Source organism: Orycteropus afer, unplaced genomic scaffold, assembly GCF_000298275.1.
Source record: "Orycteropus afer afer isolate SDZICR_OR568_19922 unplaced genomic scaffold, OryAfe1.0 scaffold00018, whole genome shotgun sequence".
Taxonomy (NCBI): domain Eukaryota; kingdom Metazoa; phylum Chordata; class Mammalia; order Tubulidentata; family Orycteropodidae; genus Orycteropus; species Orycteropus afer.
This window is the reverse complement of record NW_006921605.1, coordinates 16,125,270-16,131,686: the sequence shown is the minus strand read 5'-3', so window position 1 is coordinate 16,131,686 and position 6,417 is coordinate 16,125,270.

Here is a 6,417-nt window from a genome sequence, read left to right as displayed (position 1 = left end):
AAGGGGGAAAAGAAAAGAAAAAACCCTTAAATTAAAAAAAAAAAAATTTCAACCAGGAACAGGGAAAAGAAAAAATGCTGTAAACTAGGATCTGGGAGGGGAAGATTAAGAATAATAATAAAAAGGACAAAAGTATTAATAATATTAGTTGTTTTAAAACAGACAAATACAAGCAAACTAATCACCAGAAAAAAGAAAGTGAAAAAGAAAGAAATAAAAATAAAAATAAAAAAAGAGAAAAAAACATCGGTGGAGGACAGGGCAGGGCACCCAGGCTCTGTCTGAGCACACAGACTGTGATGGAGTTCTTGTAGGCCCAGAAGGTAGGTGGGAGTGGAGGATGGCCACACCTCCGTTCACCAAGCGGGTATGGGGTATAAGAGTAACAAGAGGAATGTTATACTTTTTCAGTCTTGCAGGTCCTGAGTGTCTTTTCTTTGGATTTCTTAAAAGATGCTTTTGTAAATAATCTATAAACTTGGGTGAGAGATCCCAACATCCTCTTTCACTGTGTTCTAAAATATCATTGTCTCTTTGTCCCAAACTTGCCCTAACTTGGGTCTTCCCATGAAGCAAGTAAAGGGAAGGAGGTAGGACCAGACATGAGAGCTGTACATGAGGACTGGACAGAGGGCTGAGAACATTGAGCTGTAGCCATGGAGCAAAAGCCTGGCTGGGAGGTCTTGTGATCAATGGGTGTTAGTTGGGTGATATGATGACCACACTGATCTTGGGGAAATATATGTCCTATTTTCTACACAAAGTCCTATGATTGTGTTGCCCATGAGTAGTAAGTTCAGGTAAGCAGTATCCTTACAAAACACTCATATAACACATGTGAACAACATGTCTATTTTATATTTGTAGATTTCCATACAAGCATGTCTTGTTTTTTTTTCTCCAAAGATGGAAATTGATTGTCCATCTTATCAATTCATAACATTTTTTAAAAAATCAGCAAAATAATAATAATAATAATAATAATCTGACAATATTTTTAAAAAAGAAAAAAAAAAGAGGAGCTCTGGTAGCATAGTGCCTAAGGCATTTGACTGCTAACCAGAATGCTGTTGGTTCAAATCCACCAGCCACTCTTCAGAAGGAAGGTTGGGCAATCTACTTCTGTAGTGTTACTGCCTTGGAAAGCCAAGGAGGGGTCGCTCTGAGTCAGGTCCAACTTGACGCAAACAACAACAACAACATTAAAAAAAGAGGAAAGTAAAACATCACATTTCCGCTACCTACTTTTAAAACTGCCACTAACATCTTGCAGTAGAATATGGTACATGGCTTTTTGTCTTTTATTTGTTTGTGTTTTCCAGTAATGAGTATCAATTTATCGAGTCTCACTGAAATCTGCTAGATTGTATGATTTTTTTTTTTTTTAGGTAGAAATTTCCAGTACTTTAGTACAAGACTCTTGAGGCATTTGTACTAATGATAAGAAGAAGGTTAATGACAGCTATGTTTCATCAAGCATTCACTATATGCCAGATAATTTACTGAGTACTCAGCATGTGTTCTAATTTAACCCTGGCCACAATCATTTGAAGTAGGTTTCATTTTTTAATCCCCATTTGACAGGACTGTAGAATGTGACTTGCCCAAGACGGCACAGCTAGTAAGAAGCAGAACCAGCACTCAAACTCAGTTGTACCATGACCGAAACCCTCTACCCCACACTCAGTCCTCTTAAACTGTGAACTCCTTAGAGGCTACAGTCAAGTCTTCATTACTTCTGAGCTGCCAGTATCAACCACAAAGCACAACTCTGAAAGGGCTTAGTAAATGTTTGTAATAGCATGAACGAATGCACGGAAACCAGGAAGTAACTCACAGGAAATCAGGGGGTGTGCAATATAGAAAACATAAAAATTGTCTCGTTTTGGGAAAAAAGAAAACATGTGGAAACCTATCAGTTGAACTTGACTTAGGTAAACGCTGACAGATTGGATCAGTGGGTATTAACCCTCACTGTGATCATAATTAGCTGAGTGCTATAAAAATTGTTGTTGTTGCTGTTAGACATTGCTGAACAAGTTATGACTCACAGTGACTCCATGAACCACAGAATAAAACACTGCCCGGTCCTAGCAGGCATGCTGTCTCCAGGGAGTGGTCCTTCCTCATAACATGTCCAACGTATGTGAGACGAAGTACTTCTAAGGAACATTCTGGCTGTACTTCTTCCAAGACAGATTTGTTTGTTCTTCTGGCAATATATTCTGGCAATGTACTATTCAATACCCTACCCCCCCAAAAATCTGTTCCACTTTTTCTTGACTATGGCCCTAGGCATTGGTATCTTTTTTTCCTTTTTTTTTTTTAACTCTCTGGAAAATTCTAATGTGCAACCAGGGTTAAGAATAACTAGTCTAGGTAATGATAGAATTGCAGTATATAAAATATTAGCTTTTTCTAGGTAAAAGCTATTTACACGTAGGGAATCCCAGTGCACATATAGAAAAAGATGTCTCAGTACTAACTTAGGCTGATGGTGCATTTCTAGAGGGAGTCCTGATAGCAAAATGGTTAGGCTTTCTGCTGCTAACAGTGAGGTTGGCTGCTCAAACCCACCCAGAGGCTCTGAGAGAAGAAGACGTGGCAATCTGCTCCTGTAAAGATGAGAGCCTAGGAAGCCCTGTGGGGCAGTTCTACTCTGTCACTTGGGGTCACTAGAAGTCAGAAGCACCTCCACAGCACCCGACAACAACAACAACATGCATTTATAGACATATTTGATTATGCCCCAAGACGTGCTTTCTTACCCCTTTGCAAACATGTCCATAGTGTATGATGGGTTTTACTCTCATAGGAGCAAAGGCATCTGCATCTTTCCATTGGAAGCTGGCGGATATTGGTCAGAAAGATCCTAATCTAGAAAGAGACAACACTGAAAACAGGATTTTTTCTGTTGTTGTTTTAACTGAATCTGTTGCTAAATGTTTAATGTTATGGCCAAAGTCTCTGTTTGTGAAGTAAATAAGAACGTTTTAAAGAGGTGATGCAATGTGTAGTTGCAGGAATACAAAACCTTGAACTCTGTCTGAATCTGGGTCTTTGCAGTTTAATTTATAAATTAGGGTAGGAAAAGATATAAAGTCATTAAGAATTTCATGCCCAAGGTAAAACAAATACTGTCATGTGTTCTTCAACCCAAGACTCTGTGCATTCTTGTTCATGGTCAATGAAATGTAACACATTATAGGGCAACATTGAATTCAAGAGTTAGCTAACTTTTAATGGTGAATATAAACCAAAACCAAACTCACTGCCATTGAGTCGATTCCAACTCATAGCGACCCCCACTGGGTTTCCAAGGCAGCAAATCTTTACAGAAGTAGACTGCCTGATCTTCCTCCTGTGGAGCAGCTGATGGGTTTGAACCACCAGCCTTCTGGTCAGCAGCCCAATGTCTTACCGCTACACCAGCAGAACTCCTTTAGTGGTGAATCCAAGGACCTAACAATACAAAATAGCCACTTGATTTGCCAGAGTCCCTTGGATTTTGTCTTAATGGTCTTTCCATTTGCTCTGCCAAATTAAACTTCAATGTAAGTTTAATTGTGTCTTTAGAATGTCATTTACCACCAATTATTAGGCTGTTCCTGGGAAAATTTTCTTAGCTGAACTATATGGAGAAGAGGATAGACCAAACAACAGATTAAGCACATAGTGCTAAAGTTATATGGAACAATGTATCACAAATCAGAAGATGAAAATAAATGAATGGTATAACTGCACCTCATCTCACCAAAAGGTTTTTCATTAAGCCCATATGTGTTTTTGGAAGAGTTCTGTGAACATCTCGTAGTTTTCAGACATGTTCATGTGACAAAGCATTCAGGACTAATAATTATAATTTATTAATTCTACAGCTTACAAGTCATTATCCTCACATTTAATTACCCAAAAAGGGACATTTTTCCTAGAAATAATAATTATAATAACCACCAGTATGTATGACTCCCTGTAAAAATTGTCAAACTTAGTTTGATTTGGTTATTTCTTCATTTTCCAGTTATTATTACTTTTGTACCATTTTTCAAGGTCACCATAGTGGACAGATTTGAGACTAAGAAAGGTTTGGATATCTAATTCCAAAAATGAGCCAAGGGAAACCTGATGGGGCATAACAGAACACTGTTTGGCTCTTTTGCTCTGGACACATACGATGAGGGATTAACAGCTGGAAGAGGACGTCAAGCTTGGTGAACAGGAGGGCCTGCAAGGATGAGGGAGACTCTCGGTGAGAAGGACTGACAAAAGAGCCGCAGTGAGCAACTTCAATGTGCTGGTGATCGTGAGCATGTTGCAGGACCAGGCAACATTGCATTCTGCTGTGCGTTAAGGTCACTGTGCACCGGAGTCAACTCGACAACAGCTATGTATCCTTCAGTCTTTGTCTTTTAAGCATTCATCTTTTTGAAGATTACAGGGTAGTCATTTTAGGCAATCTCCTTCACCTTGGATGTATACAATACTTCCTCACAATGTGAACCAGGTTATTACAATTTTGGCAGAAATATCACAAGAGTGGTGCTGTGCTCTTTTCATTGTATGCTATTAGGGGAACACATATGTCAACTTGTCCCATTACCAGTGGGATTACTTTTAATTAGTCATTAAGTTGGGTCTGCCAGTTTTTTCCACTATAAATTGCTCGGTTTTGTCCTTTGCAATGAATAAATATTTTATGTGGAACTACTTTTAAGAGCCAGTAAACAAGTGGTCAGCTTCTCATTTGTCATCCCACTTGCACCACCTAATCTTAGCATCCACTGATATCTCTAGAAAGAATTAAATATTTCTATGATAGTTGTCAAATGGTGGTTTTCTAATTCTGATATTCCTTCTATATTTATTACTTGGCATTCCACTGTAAGGAAGAAATTTCTCATTTCATTGATTCCTGCTTTATTCAGTGGATAATAACCCATTATAATGGATTAGTAGTATTTCTTATTTTATTGCCAAGTTGTTCCGGATTTGACCAGTGAGAGCCTCATCAAATGGCTTCTAGGTCTTTTTGATATAAACCTGTCATTCTCTGAGCACAGAAAGGAAAGTAGAAAGGAAGGGAGGGAGGAAGGGAAGCCGTTGTTTTTAAGTGGAGGCATAATTAACATACAATAAAATGTACAAATCGTAAATGTTCAGTTCTATGAGTGACTGTACCCAAGTAAAGCCAAACCCATTGTCATTGAGTGGATTTAGATTTATAGTGACCCTAGAGGACCAAGTAGAACTGCTCATAGGGTTCCCAAGGTGTAATCTTTACTGAAGCAGACTGACACTTTTCTTTCCCCTGTGGAGTGGCTGGTGGGTTGGAACTGCCAACCTTTTTTTTTTTTTTTTTGTCTAGCAGCTGAGCACATAACTACTGCGTCCCCAAGGCTTCTGGGTATCCAAGTAATCACCACATAAAATAAGATATAGAACATCTCCATCCCTCAAGAAAGCTCCCTCTGACAGGGAGTACATCCATCCACCAGCATCATTGAGGAAGACCCCTCCTTCCATCACTGCTCTTCTCAATGTCTACCACTCAGTTAGTAGCTGCTGCCCAAAGTGTTCTCAACTGCTACCTTCTCTTCCCAGATTTCCTTTGCCTGATGCCCAAACTGGTTGATTTGTCTCCCTTTCTCAAAATAACTCACATCTTTGTTCTGTAGAACAACTTGCCTCCCATTAGTTTTCTCACTTCACCTATTGAGGGGATTCTCCACATAAAGGGGAGCCTGGGAGTGAATGAGGAGGGCAACGATGGTTCAGTGGTAGAATTCTCACCCTTCATGTGCGAGACCAGGGATCAGTTCCCAGAAGTGCATCTCAGGCACCACCACTCACATGTTAGTAGAGGCTTGCGTGATGCTGAAGAGGTTCCCGTGGAACTTCCAGACTAAGATGGACTAGAAAGAAAGGCTTGATAATGTACTTCTGAAAACCCTATGGATCACAGTGGTCGTATTCTGCCCTATCCAGGGTTACTATGAATCAGAGTGACTCAATGGCAGCTAAGAACAATGACAATGGTAGTGATCCAAAAAAAAAAAAACAAGAACCTTTCTCTGCTAAGGTGGTGGTGGTGGAGTAAGAAAGATTGTAATTTACTCACAAAATGAGAGGGACCACCGTTATTTCATTTTAGTGGCAGTACATTTTTCCTCTTGTCATGGAACACAATGTTCATTAGGAGCAGACTTTAAGAACCACTGCCTGACACGAGTATTCTCAAACTCATGTGTCTTAAGAAACGTTTAGAGCAAATGGTGTATGTTGCCCTCCCAAGCAACATCATCAGCATTGGCCCATTCTCTCCTCTTCCTCACCATCTTTTCTTCTTTGAATCCCAACTTGCCATTTAATATCAACTTCCCAATCCCTGGACAGATCTAAGGATTGGTCTAGACAAAC